Raw genomic sequence first — 14545 nt, forward strand, 5'->3', positions numbered from 1 at the left:
AAATCCGTGGAGGTTTGCTGGGTTAGGATGAAACCTGTACCGATTGTGTAAGCGCCCGGTGCTGGCTGCTGTGCCCCCCGGCCTGGGGAGCCCTGCGGGGGCTGTATCCCCTCGGCAAGCAGCTCCCCGGGGCCTACTATGGCTGCTACCCCTCCCTGTGCAGCCTTCAAGTATGAATTCTCAGAAACAGTAATAGGAATATGATGTAAAAGATTACCAGAAAGATACTGCTGAGCAGGGAGTGCAGTTGTATCAGGGGACTGAGCTCTGTGGATGTGAGATTTCTGAGCATTACCTCATGCCATCCTTTCAAATGCTTAAACAGTTTGCTGCACACTAGAGGTGATTTGTATTCCTCAATATCTCATGTGTAGAGGAATGAAGCTGGGTTAATTAGTATTGATACTATACAACTGTGGGCTAGCTTCAGGGGTGTCAGGTTAGCAGGTGTGGCTGGTTAAGTTAAGTGGTTGAGAGCCAATGAAAAAAGAGCAGCCGAGGAAGAAGGAGAGAGAAGAGTGTGTCTTGGATGAGGTGAGATGATGAGAAGGCAGCAGAGGGACTGCATGAAGGGTATGCTGCTATGAGATGGTAGAAGATCTTGTTGCAGCTTGATAGTCTGGAGAATGCTGTGACACTCATGGGCTGTAACTATTCTAGGTCTGGCAAATTCTTTACTAAGCTTCTTTTGGAAAAAAAAAGTGGCAGAATGCTATTTTCCAGTCACACCCCCCAAAGTTTTCACCAAGAACCCAGTACTGAAAATCAGTTGTTTCCAGAAAGCCTGATATTTAAATAGGCAGTAACAGCTACCTGTCTTCTCACAAGCAGTCATACAAACAAGCATGCTGCATTTGGAACTGAGTCATTTGGAACAGGCTTGCCTAAAAGCCTGCTCCTTCTGCTGGTCTCAAGGAATCAGTTTTGGAAGAGCTTTTCCAGCCTTCCAAATGGGCAAAGCTTCACAGACTTTCCACGCATCAGATCAGACTGTCCTGCTGTTTAAACTTACAATTGCATTTTTCCTGGCTGTAAGGTGATCTGCTCCTGTACTTGACTGTTCATTTTGGCAGCCAAACATTCAGTTGTAGACACAGATTTTGCAAATAAGCTGGGATTTTTTTTCCTTATTAGGAAAAATATTTTTTTTTTTCATTAGGGGAAAAATATTTTCCCCTTTTTCAGACTTTGCCCCTTCTATCACTTATTGAAAGCTTGTGGTACAATACTGTCTTTGGTAATGTGATCCTGAAATCCACAGCCTTTGGTTAAATAGGTGCTTTTGACATATCTACAGTTTCTTGTATTTTCTGGATAGGTTTATTTATAATTGCTGCTTTGTTTGTTTTCAGTGGTGTTGGACATGTTCCAGGTTATCTTGTTTGCCTGTGTTATTGAAAGAGGCGCAAAAGCAGTTGTGAAATTTTCTGGGTTTACAGAAGAAAAAGCAAAGAAAGAATAATTAAGTAAATTCCAAACAGTGATGAGCTACAACTAAATTTTAGTGAATTCTAATTACATCACAAATTGTCTTAAAGTTTCATCATTGCAGGCTCAGAGGTGGTTTCCAGCCCTTCTGTACCCCGTCATGTTTTGTGCACCAGTTGTGTTGTGGTTGGAGAGGGTTCCCATGTGGGAGCAGATGCTTCCTTTTACTCTGCACCTGAAAGTGCAACATTTCCTCTTTGTTTGCAGGAAAAAAGGAAAAAAAAGCAGAAATTGTACTCTCATGCAGCAGAAATCAGCCCTCCCTTTAATGAAGTCAGCTTGATTTGGGGTTTTTAACATATGTTAGCCACAGGACAGAAAGGCTACAGATTGCCAGCTTGCATTTCCCAAAAGCCAGCATACTTTAGTGTCAGAGTTTTGGTCTCTTTCCCAAGCGCGAGCACCCCCTTGGTTTCATGTCTGGTTTGAGCGCTGCACAGAGTAGACCTGTAGATAGCAGCAGTGCTCTAGCGCTTGCTGCTCAGCGGGCTGCGGAGCACAAAGCACCACCAAAAGAAACAAATAGCAGAATAAGGTGCCTCTTTGAAAATCAGGGGATAGTTTAGTTTTCTTCTCATCTCCTCACATCTGTCAATCTTCATAAACCAAAGTGTGATTTAATTAAAAAAAAAAGTCTTGAAGTCTTGGTTGAATAACTGCTTCATCTCATGGGGAAAAAGAAAAAACTACTGAACACCAAACCCTATTGTTTTAACTTTAGGTCATGAATAAACAGAAGGAAAACTATGGCTATCAAAATGGGGAGGGGAAGGCTAATAATGATTGATACATGTATAAATTATCCCATGTGTTCTGTGTTGCATGAGATTATTACACAATGACGTAATTACCAACAGATTTTTAAACTCCAGTAAATGCTTTACATTGTAGCCACCAGGTCTCAGACTAGCAGGTGCTTTCCTTTAGTGATCCAGTGTATTTGGAGATAATGTGCCTGTGTTTGGGCAGAAATTGTGGGATTGCTAGGAGAGGTTATGTTGCATATGTCCTACAAGTGGTTAGGTCCTAGGATCACAATAGTTCTTCCAGGTTTGCAAGTTTTTACAGAGCAATTGCTTAAAACTATTTGAAAGTTTTGGATTTTTTCAGCTAACTGTAATTTTATACTTGAGTTTCAAGACATATTAATGCAATAAGGGGGAATTTGGCTTAGATAGCCATGTGACTAATAAAGCTGGTAAAAGAGACATGACCACTGCAAAAAGTGTAATTAACTCCGGTTACTTGAAAAAACTTGGCAGGAAAGAATCAAAACTTTTTTTTTCTTTCCTTTTACCATTTCACCTTACCTTCTAATCATCTGACTATTACAGATAGCTGTGAACCACCCAAACAAACCCTAAAGGAGTGGTTTCATCCAAATGAAACTGAAAGGAATGGAAATATCACAAAACCATTGTTAATGCTGTTGGGATGAGGGGCAGGTTGGGATGGAACTGTAGCTCATTGTGGGTTTGGGGTGTGGAATGCTGTTTGGAGCTGTGGGATGGGGTTTGTCACAGCACTGAGCAGCAGCAGGTGCAAGGTGACCACAGGCACAGTGTGATGGAAAGCCCTCAGCAGCTCCTACAGCTTCATTCCATGGTCAGCAGGGAGGGTCAGTCTCCCCTAGAGCAGAGTGGTCACCCGTGGAGTGCAGGTTTCCCATACAACATAGAGCTAGCAATTAATTTATGCCTTTTAAGGTAATTGCATCAGACAATTTTGCAGGGTCCAAGATATCTAATCCCTATTACACTCAGGTATGATCCCATGGGATACCATGAAACCCACTAGAGCAACCACAGAAATCCTTCCACTGTGTTCCCACACAGTATACATGCTAATATCTTCTGCAAGTCACCTGATTCTTCACTTTTGAATTTGTCACATGTTGCTTTGGAGTGTTTATTGAAAACATTCTTTTAGTTGGAGAACACTTGACATAGTGGATACCAGCATAATGATAAGTTTTCTTTGCAAATTTTGAGGCGCCTGAGACACGTTTATTTAACGTGTTCCTGATTTCCACTGTCAACACATTTTCAAAACATACCAGATAACCTTAAGTTATCTGCAGTTTATTCAAATAGGAAACAGAAGAGGTGAGAAAACGGTTGGGGAAAAGCAGCTTGGAGACAAGTCAGGCAAAACGAGGGTTTGTTCCTCCCCAGTTTTCTACAGTTTGGGCTGGGCAGTGCCTCTGTAGCTGAAGATCGCAGTAGTTGTGTTGCTGTGAAGGCTCGTTCCCCAGACTTGATTAGGAGCACACCTCCATCTAGGTATGGTAAGAGATACAACAGGCATGTCCTCTGAAGCCTCTGTACAGTTTCCTGCCAAGTAAGATGGGCCCAGCCATGTCATGTGTGAATACGATTACATATGGGATCCCAGAATTTAAGAATTCAGATTTTTTTAAGTCGCCAAACTCTGCTCTTAGTTAAAAAACTAGCATTCTCTATACTCTTAAAGGTGTGACTTTTGGGACCAAATACAGTTAACATTTCTAATTGCCTAACACTTTCTTCTCTCATTTGTTCAGCTCTAGGAAATTCAGCTACCCCTTTAGGGGTAAGTAAAGGAGGATTTTTTCCCCAATTTGAGAACTTGAAAAGGGACATGGAAATCAGTATAGGAAGTTTCCCTTGATGCTTATTAATTTTTTCTAGTCCTTGCTTGCTGTGTACATAACCAAGAGCTGGAGCATGTATATTTTTATATGACAGTGGGAAATTAAATGCCTTTAGTTATAACAGCTGTGTTATTGCACGTGGTTTGGTTTTCACAGATTTAATAATGTGAATAATGATGCGAAGATTATGTGTTCCCAGTTTCAGTTCTACAAGGAAAACTTTCTAGGAACTTTCTCAATCCACCCTTTAATACATACGTGTGCTTGAAGACTTTAACATGTTTTTCAGGTCTCCTCAAGTCCAGCTAAAACTCTTTAAAACTTCCCACCTTAGAGCAATGTCATTGTCTGAATAGATGGAGTGTGTTGCAAATGCTTTTTCTGTCCAGCCAAACCCCAAGATAACCTCAAGCAATAAACCCAAACAACTAGGAATTTTCTTTACATGAGAAATTGTGAGTTTCAGTGGCTGTTAGTGGCAGCACTCATGGAGGGGTGGAGGAGAGGGGGTCTTGTTGCCAAAGGCCAGTTTAAGGAGTATGAATGGAGCCAGGCAGCCCTTCTTGTGGGCCATGTGGTGCTTTGAGTCAAGTGACCTGCTGGCAGTCAGGTCTCTGTCCAAGAGGCATCACACCTGGCTGCCAAGTCTGTGCACTGCAACTACTTGGTAATTAAAGCTGTACAGAGGAGGAGGCTCTCCAGTCTCCCTCAAATCTGGGTCTGTGCTGTAGTGATCTGGGGTAGGGAGCTGTCAAGGTTGAAGACCTGAACATTGTCACACCTGGGGTCCCACCAGGGATTCCTGTTCTCCTCCTGCTTGCTTGTGAAGCCATCCCATAGCTCTGTCCTGCAGCAGGGCCCAGGGTCCCCAGCTCCACATCTGTAATGAGTTATGGCTCCTACCTGACCACAGGCTGGGGTTCAGATCACACTTGGGATTACAGCATCTACCTGAGGTGCTTAAGGCTAGAGACTGCTTAGTGCATCCAGCACATAACTGAACACAAATGCCAGTGTCCAACAATATGCGGCAAAATTGATGGAGATAGCAGCAGATGCTTTTAGGTTTAGGTAAAAGTGTCTTAAAATACAGAATGGAACTGTTTAAACTAGAAAGGAGGTTAGGAAAAAAAGCTAAGAATAGTTTTTCTTGCTGTTTTGTAAAACTCAGTTTCTTGTATGATCTTATTACAGCTCATATACATATGTTTTTTCTTGTGGGTTTTTTTTTTGTTTGTTTGTTTTTGTTTTTGTTTAACTTTGAAATTTGCCACTTTGGCTTTTTGCAGCTTCAAAGTCTAGGTTCAAATAACATATGAAACCTATCCATGCACTATCAATCTTGATAGCTCTGTCACTTTATGCAACCCTTTATGAATATAGGGACAAACACTGACAGCTGAGTAGAAAGGAGCTGGGGAGAAAAATTATTTTACCCAAATAAAATTACATTACATCAGTAGCTCTGAAAACATTTGAATATTGTATTATTTTGCATTTTATGGCACCACTGCTGCATAAGCAGAATACTGAGAATCTGGGTGGAAAAGGGACTGTAAGTTACTTTCTGAGGACAGTGATTGCCATTGTAGTGACTTTTCTTGCTGGGGAAGTGTGCCTTAATATGCTGCTCACATCTGTATAATAGAAACCCAGTGCTGGAATTGTAGATGCCAGGCATTTTCCAGAGCCTTATCAAAAGCTCTGTTCATTGCTGGTTGCTAATTTAAAGATACATATGTCCTGTGGCAGGACAATTTTTTCTAAAACAGATAAAAACCTAACCTTATAAAGGGTGCATGCAGATGCTTTATAATATTTCATGGATCTAATCAGTTTAATTGGTGTTCAGTGCAATGTGAATGCTCAGTCTTGATGGCTTCTTCTCTTACCAGTACATGGCATGAATGACCATTTGCAAGCCAGCCGTGGTTTCATCTTCCATTCCGTGTTGAGGCATTTCAACGACTCTAAAAACCAATACTTTGTCACATTAACACCCAAGACCAGCCACCTATCGGGATCCAGGTTATAAATAGAGATCCTCTCCAGAAGCTTAGTCTTACCTGAGACATCCATCTTTTGAGTTCTGCCAGGCATGATCCTTGCATGCAGTGGCTCTCTCCTGCAACAGGAGGAGAGATTGTACACTTTATTGTGTATGGCACACTCTTCCAGCTCAAAGAGGTGAGAACACATGCTCTGTTGGTTTTACTGAGCGGAAAGTTGGGCTTGGGTCATCTGTGTGGGACTGTGTGAAAGGAGGATGGGATAAGGGAGGCAGGCAACCATGCCATGTTCTCCTGCAGAGCCTTCAAAATGTACAGTCCTTGTTCTGCCAGGATTGTCACTCTTCTGCATTTAAACTTCAGATACTGCCTGTTTTCCTGTAAGGCAAGTACATTTGGCCAAGTAGCACAGTAGGTGGTATTAAAAAATCCCGCATGACCGTGCTGCTTCCCCACAGCTATTTATTGTACCACGGAATACAACAGCTGCACTGGGCTTCCACGTGACATACATGTCTGGTCTGTGCCAACATATCAGTCAGCCCGTCAAGTCCTCTTTATTTATGTTTCAACTTTCATAGCAGCAATCTCACCCTGCTACACATGTTATAATTAGACCTTGAAAACCAGTTCAGATAAACATAACTCAAATGTTAAAAATCTCCAAACTGATTGACACAAACAAGTAAGAGAGCGAGGGGCTGGCAAGTTTGGTTTTGATGTGTCCTTGCCAGCATGACTTTGGTGTAGTGGACCAGCTCTGTTTTGAACAAAATATAGCTTTCATGTAGTGGTTTCATTTTGCAGCAAAAAAATGTTTTCTGCCTTGGCTAAACTGAAGACAATTAGCTGGGCATGGAAGGAATATTGCATGGTGTATTTGCAGAGTAGCGGTTGTCATCTTTGGTTACATTACCTTACAGCAGAGTAGGGTTTATTCATGTTTATCTGTTGCAAAGTTGGTATAGTTCAGACCTTGTCAACGCTGTGGATGTGCTCCAAGTATAGCCACTGATTTCATTGCAGATAGGCAAAACTAATTAAAAGACAGTTGCATCCTGCAATATAGATGACTGCAATATAAGCTGCAATTGAACAAAGAGAGAATTTTTGTGTGACCTAAGATTAAACTGGTCAGGACTTTCTGGTTGAAGAGGAAGAATTATGGAAATTGATATTTGAGACAGACCAAGTACTGTAAAGAAAACTGAGGAGGCTTTTAGAAACATGGAGGTTGTATTGTTATTATGGCCTGGTTTGGTTTCAGGAAGTTAAGAGTCTCCTCTTTGAACTCAGAAATTCAATTTGCAAATGTAGTCAGTCAGTGAGTCTGCTTTCTTTCCCAGTCCTGACAGACTCTTAAGATGTGATACCTGGAACTGGAATTTGGGACCTCTTGTTGCCCACCTTCATTTCTTGGTATTTCTCAAATTTTTTTACATTTAGTGCATGAATGGGTTGAAGAGGGAGTTGTTTATGTGGGGGCTCCCAGGAAATCCTAAGTTTGAGACAAGAAGTTCATGAGGTGCTAACTCTCAGCATCATTATTTTTATAAATGTTAAAATTTAATGAACTTCTTCCTTGCTTTGAAAGCATTTGACAGTCCAGGGTTCTATTTGCCAGAGGTGGAATTAAACCAAAAACCCACGATCTGTAATCTATTGAGAGGTGTAATCATATATAAAGGCAAAAAAAAGCCCACTTATATCCAGGAAATTTTAGTTATTTAAACTACATGTCTTTTCTATAATAATCCAGATCTTTGCAGCCTTAAAAAACCCCACAGATTGTCACTTCTGTCCAAAGTAAATATGCTATACCCACAGAAAGCATTTTACTAACAGATGTAAAAATTAAATATTGCACATGTGTGAGTTATTACAAAAAGCATACAAGCTTCATATACTAAGCAGAAGATTTCCCTGCCATGTTTCTGTAAGGACCAGAGGATCCTGCCCATGGGAATCATTCTTGCAGTCCTGAGAGCCAGCTGCAAGTCACACTCTAATATAAGCAACAAACATACACAGAAGCGAAGAGCTGCAGAGGACCCATAGCACTTTGTCACCTAAATGGTGCTGGTTTACTTGATAGACCCAGAAATGTGCCAGCTGAGAGTTTCACAGGATGTGCCATTGTAAGATTGAGATCTGTGAGCTTTCTTGCTTGTGGCACGGTTCAAAGCCACACACAACCACACCAGATACTGGAGATGATGCATAGTCAGAAGTCCAGATGAACTGTGTCGTTTGATAAGGCCGAGCAACCTGTACCATAGCTGGGAGCAGAACTCAGGTGCTTTTACAACTGAATCCATTTCTGTATCACTGATGGAAGTTTGCAAATCACTGACTTCTGGGAAGGAAATGGTATGGCAATGAAGAGTATTAATGAGATTGAAACTATTTTTAAACTGCTAAAATCAAGCTCATTTTTTTAGGAAATGCTGCTGGAATTCATAGTTGCTTTAGTGCAGGTTTAATAGCAGTTTTGAGGTTTACAGAAATAAATCGAAGCTCTGTAAATGAGAAGTCCATCGAACAAAAGCACTCTGAATAAATAGATGCAGAATTGATACAGAGATCTCAGAACAAAGCAAAATGTTTATCTGCTTCAGGTAGTGAGAATTATTTTGACTTCTGTATTGGTCACAAGTCATGTCAGAGTATTTCTGGCAAAGCTGCAAAGAACTTACAGAAATTAAATCTGGAGGTAAAAAACAGTATAGCCCCGAGAAGCTGGACAGCATTTAGTCTGTGGCATATTTTACAGGGGATAAAAATCCATTTTAATAACAGATGCATGTTCATAATCACATTTGTCAAAGGAGAGCTGCTCATCCAGAATACCTTGGAGATGTCTCACCAGTGCATAAATAGGGATCATACTCAGCATCTCCAGAAAAAAACCTGTGGAGTCAGATGCAGGGGTGGAGGTGGGGGCAGTTTAGTTGATGCCAAGAAGGAAAATGTCACTTTGATTCTTTGTTTGATATCAGGGTTACAAGAAATAACCTAGGCAGCAGCAGTCCCTGTTAGCACTTTGAAAAACAAACTTCTACTTGTTTGGGATTCAAGCTGAAAACTGCTTTTTGGGGTTATAAGCCATAGGTTCTGCTCACATTTTTGTGCTGCTCCACACTGTGGGGAGCAGGCTCAACTGGCTGCTCTGTGCTACCAGCACATATTGAAGTACTGAAAGCTTCCTTTAGGATCTAAAGTAAAGGGAGTGTAAACTATCCTCCTTGCAGCCTGACACCAGAAAACATCTTATTTTCCAGTTCTGCTCTTAAATTCCATTTTTCTTTAACATTATAAATGCATAGAAATACAATACATTGAAGCAGACCTGTCTCAGGGATGTCCAAGCACAAAGACATACCCTGTTGGCAAGTAAAAGCAGCAGGGGAGGAAAGAGGAAATCTTATCCAGAAGGAGCTGGCACATTCCTGTTACTGTCGGTACTGTCAGGGCCTTCAGACTGATACACAGCCGCTATTATCTACAGGAGTGTACCTAAGGAAAACTGCAAGAAAAACAAAGGCTGCATCAGATCTTCCGTGATCGAAACCAGGGAGAAAATGACTAGGACTGAGACATTTTGAAAAGGTATCATGTACTTGCAGAATATAATTGAGCATGCATTGCAATCAAATCAAGGCAAGGCAAGGCAAAGCAAGCTGGCGCTGCAGCGCGTTACTCAGAATAGTGGGCAAAGAAGGTATCTGTCAGAGAGCTCTTCCCAGAAGCTCTCTCACTGCTTGTATGCTGAGAAGTGAGGGCCTCACATAAAGCTGGGCTTGATTTTGCCTGCCTCGGTGACCTTCTACTGAAGAGCTTGGAGTGCCAAACTGGCAGGGAGAGAGGGTCCTTAACCAGGCTGTTAAGTGAATCAAGCCAGGAGACGCAGCTTGGAAAATGCTGTTCACAAGAAGTAGTGTCCGTGCGCCCTTCTGAATGAGTGGCCGTGCAAAGAGATGTGTAATGCTTTCCAGCACTACCCAAGTTGAATGTTTCTTTTGTAAGGGCAGAAATAGCCCGAATTAGTCAAATGGTAATAATTCCATAAACCGTAGGTAAGTTTTGCACTGTAAGTGCAGTCCAATCCACACCTCCATTTCCACTGCTGCAGGCAAAAAGGGGGTCTCAAATCTGATCTTACCCTCCCAAATCTGATTTTACCCTCAGAAGCAATTCATTCTAGCATTCCCAGCTATGCAAGGGGCTCTGAAGGCGTGAGAGAAGGTAGTTGCTGAGTATGTAATGTGCATGTTGGGTGCTGCTGAGAAGTCCAGCTCCTTGCAGAGTGGTAGAGTCAAAATAAACTGTTCTTGTAGGAATCACAGCAAGTAGGTAAGCTGCTGCATCCGTCACATTACTTCAGAAAAAATACAGTATCCTGAGTGGAAAAAATGGAACAAAGTGCCCTTGCTTCTCTAGCAAGGAGGGGTACTCAAGTATTGCTAGACTAGATGGGAAGAAGCTCCCCTAAGCCAGCTATGTGTTTGCAAAGCTCTGTTGCAAATCCTCTGTTTGTATGAGGAATTCTTCCTTGCTTATATTTTATTTCAAAGGTTTCATCTGGGAATAGAAAATTTTGATTTATTTATAGAGAAGAAAGAAGTTAACAAGCAAAGCTTGGAATTCAAATTCTCACTGATTTTGCTGTGGAAAGGTCCTGTTCAGTCAGCTGAAAATATTTGCCTCTAATGTATGTTGGGAAGAAACTAAACATGTGACTGAAAAATTCACATCCAGGAGTTTTTCTTAAACAACCATTTCCGTTTCCCTCGCATTTAAACAGGAGTATGTTTGAAGCTGCCATCTTAAAAGCCCTGTGACTGTATTTTTGGGTAAGAACAGGAACCTCTCCTCTACTTCTGGCACAGCCTTGGGCCTGCTGGGACAGTTCAATTTCCCTTTGAATGGATGTCCCCATCTGTAAGACAGGGATGACAACTCCAACCTCATCTGCTGAGTGCTGCAGGTTGGTGGGCATGAGCAAAATCATCCCTTTAGAGAAAACAGTTTAGTATTTATTATATTTTATGTAGTAACACAAAGTGCTGTGGTCAGATACTCAGATGAAGAACCTCATGGGCTCATGCTTGGGGGAAGAAAAATCAGTTATTTTAACCTTCCCAACCTCTACTCCATGGCAACCTGCTGCTGAGGACAGCTGAAGGAGATGCACTGAATCAGCATGTCTCCCAGCTGCTTTGGCCACTCGCCCTCATCGCCCACTCCTTGGGCTTCCCTGGCTATCACTCGGTCTGTATTTATACTGCACTCCCCAGATACTGCAGTGGTCGCTGTGGTATAAATACTGCTAGACAGCTATATATCACTTCTGTCATTGAGAGGTCTGAGCATGGTATAAATATGATTTAGCAATGGGTTTCTGTGGTGGAAGGGTGGGTTTGAGGCTGCTTTCTGACACCGTGACTTCTTCCATCACTGAACTCCTGCCTTGCGACTTCATGTCTGCATGTATGTTGGGGGAGGTTGGGATAAACTTGGGGCAAACCACTTTCCTTAACAGCAGCATCGTTTTGAGCTATGCCTCGGTAGACAAGAACTGTAAGGCATGCTGCTCCTATAGCATCTTTGCATTGCAGGAGAGCACAGGGCTTCATGGGCTTGCTAACATAGCTGTTTAGTTTTGGGGCCAAAACCAGAGCCCCTCCAGGTGGTGCAGAGTGCAGGCTTGAGACAGGCCTGCTTCATCCACCTCTGCTTTTGCAAGTGCACACCTGGGGTTGACCAGGGAAACCAGTCACAGCTCAGGAGGAAGGTCACAGGCTGCTGTAGGGGTGATGGCGGTGGTGATGGTCAGGGCAGAGGAGTTAAGCAGAGTGTGCTCTGCTTTTAGCTGCATTGACACTGCATTTCTCACTTGGCAGGTTCAGGGTATGGAGAGATTAGTAGCACAGGAAATTTTAAACAAGTATGGTGCACATTGCACATATGCTGAGCTTCTCATCTTATTTTGTTTCATTTTCCAGAAAAAAACCCTAGCATCTTTTTCCATTATGATACATGTGTGTAACTTGGAATAGCTTTTTCAAAATGCTTAGGCTACTTTAGGAGTCTCTACACAGGAAAACATGTGTAAAACTTGGAGTTACAGGAGAAGAAGTAACATGGGGTTCTGCTTTAAATCTCCAAAAGTGTCCCCAAGGGAGGTAAATATAAAACACTGATTTTATTTTGGAGAAAAATTTCAACATCAGAGCTGTCAAAGATGAGAATTCAGGAGGATGATTCTTCTTTTACCATCTAAAAGTCTAACACTCTTCCCTCAAATGTCACTAAGTTTGGTTGGTTGGTTTTGTTAATTTAGTTGAGCAATTATGCAATTCAGGAAAGGAACAGAAGCTATATTTAGTGAAACTAATTTTGGTGAAAAAGCTAAAATTTCTTTTAGCCTTTCAATTATGAAGCCAAATGCAAAATTGCAGGAGTAGATCATCCATTTGGTTTTGCATTGAGGCATCTGTGGGGACAAGTTGGAGAACAGTATTTTAATTTCTGGTCTCTGAGCTCCTTTTTTGGGGGCACTAACCAGAAAGGCAAATACTGTATACACAAATGAAGGCACTTGCTATTTTATGAGTAATCCTGAATATAATTTTAATGTAGTTATATGGAATAAAAGAAGTCTAAAGGGAGAAAACTGAGAGTAGAGGTAACAGTGACTGTTTATAAGTTCTGTGAAGGTTATGAAAGAGTACTGAAACTCTTCCAGGCAATACTTAAAGGCATATCTACTAAGCAATTGCTCTGAAGCCCCTCCCTTCCACTTGGGATAGCCTTGCAGCTGTCCAGATGAGCCATAAAGGTGGCCTGTCACCTAAATTTAAAGACCAGATTTAAATTTCTGCAGCTGGGGTTAGCACACGATATCTGAAGCCAGAGGAGTGGAAAAATGGAATTGTCCTTGGCAGGGCTTTGTCCGGCAGCTATGGAGTTGCCCAGTTTTTCTCATCATCTAATCTGGATTTATTTTTGTTTGTTTGTTTGTTTTATGTTTTAAAAAGGAGAGAAACACAGATGGGATTTCAGCTAGCAGTTTAGCTCTTTGTGCAGTTGTCATATATCAGCATCCTCACCTCATCATGGCATCACGTGATCAGGAAGAGAAAATAAAGGATGCATACTGCATATGCATATAATATATGTAATGTGGCTGATGTTATTCTTGACTGCATCCAGGCCTCAGAGCTGCCTTGCTTTGAAGTCTGGGAGATGACTGAAAAGAATGAGAGGTTCAAACGGTCACATCCATGTGTTGAGGATTAGCCAGGGACTTCTGGTTTGCCTTTTTAATGAAAGGTGAGCAGCTCTGTTTGCACCAAGCTGTGCCCATACCTTTTCCCCAAAGGCAGGATAAAGTGTACCTTTCAAGTCAAGCCACCATAAGTCATTCATCAAAAATTGCACAAGCACCAGCTTTGTTGAGAAGGGGGTAATGCATTACTGTCTTGCTCTTGCACATCAATTTTCTTAGAAGAAACTACCTGACAGGCATTTCAAGAGTCCAGAAAAGAGCAGCAACTGGATGCCAGCACGGGATTCTCCATTGTTGCTTCCTGCCAGTCAGTGGGGCTCGAAGGAGCCTTTCTCTCTTTCCCTTGCTCCCTGTAAAGGTTGCACGGGTTGGCATCTACAGAAAGCCCAGGAGTTTTTGCTCCCTCAGACCTATGGAACTGAGTTGGCTGAAGGGGCACTGTTTAGAGAGAAAGAGCAGGAGGAACTGAATTCAGAAAGATTTTTCATCCCACTCACAGTTTACAGTAGCATACATCTTTTGATTTTTTAAAAAAAGGTGGTAATATTTTTACTTCTTCTAGCTTCCAGTTTTAGCTTTAAAAAACAGTCTTTCCCCCTAGCTCAAAAAAATGGAGACATTATTTTGCACTGAAAAACTTTCTTCCAAATGCCTTCTCACTGGTTCTGTTGCTTGCCCTGTGGGCTCACACTTTGTGAAGACCCTGCAGACATCTGCAGCCTCATGGGCTTATGGGTGGTGGTACTACCTTAAAAACCAACCATGTTTTGAACCGTTAGCAGAGTCCAGGCCTTTTGAAGACAAGAGTAAGGTGTTCTCCTCAGCTTTTGTGGATACACACCATAAAACAACAAAACCAAAACCTTTGAGCACGTCCGTGGCACTAAGAAAATAATAGTAGCATGAGAGGAAGTGAAGGCGGTGAGGACACAAAATACTCTTCCAAACACACACCTTTTTCTTACTTTTTTAACTTCTTAACCAACTCCTTCACTGTATTCTAAATGCTTTTACCACTTTCACTTGGAGTAGTAGCAAAGAAGAAAAACTGTTACCAAAGGAAAAATGCAGGCAATGGCACACTTTTTTAAAAAAACCTAAGCATCAGAAAGGTACTTTGTTGCC

General features: G+C 41.8%; 1 protein-coding gene across 3 annotated transcripts in view; it reads left to right on the forward strand.

Moving 5' to 3' along the window:
- Positions 1-14545, forward strand: part of LOC308055117 (uncharacterized protein C4orf54 homolog) — a 67633-nt gene that overhangs the window by 154 nt on the left and 52934 nt on the right. For 2 of the 3 annotated variants that reach the window (XR_013924339.1, XM_080368719.1), the window contains exon 1: positions 1-14545. This exon is cut by the window's right edge and continues 26808 nt beyond it. The exons of the other annotated variant lie outside the window; for it this stretch is intronic. The gene's annotated coding sequence lies outside the window, so the exon portion shown is untranslated. 3 annotated transcript variants of the gene reach the window in all.

This window comes from Falco punctatus (genome assembly GCF_963210335.1).
Source record: "Falco punctatus genome assembly, chromosome: 1".
Lineage (NCBI taxonomy): Eukaryota > Metazoa > Chordata > Aves > Falconiformes > Falconidae > Falco > Falco punctatus.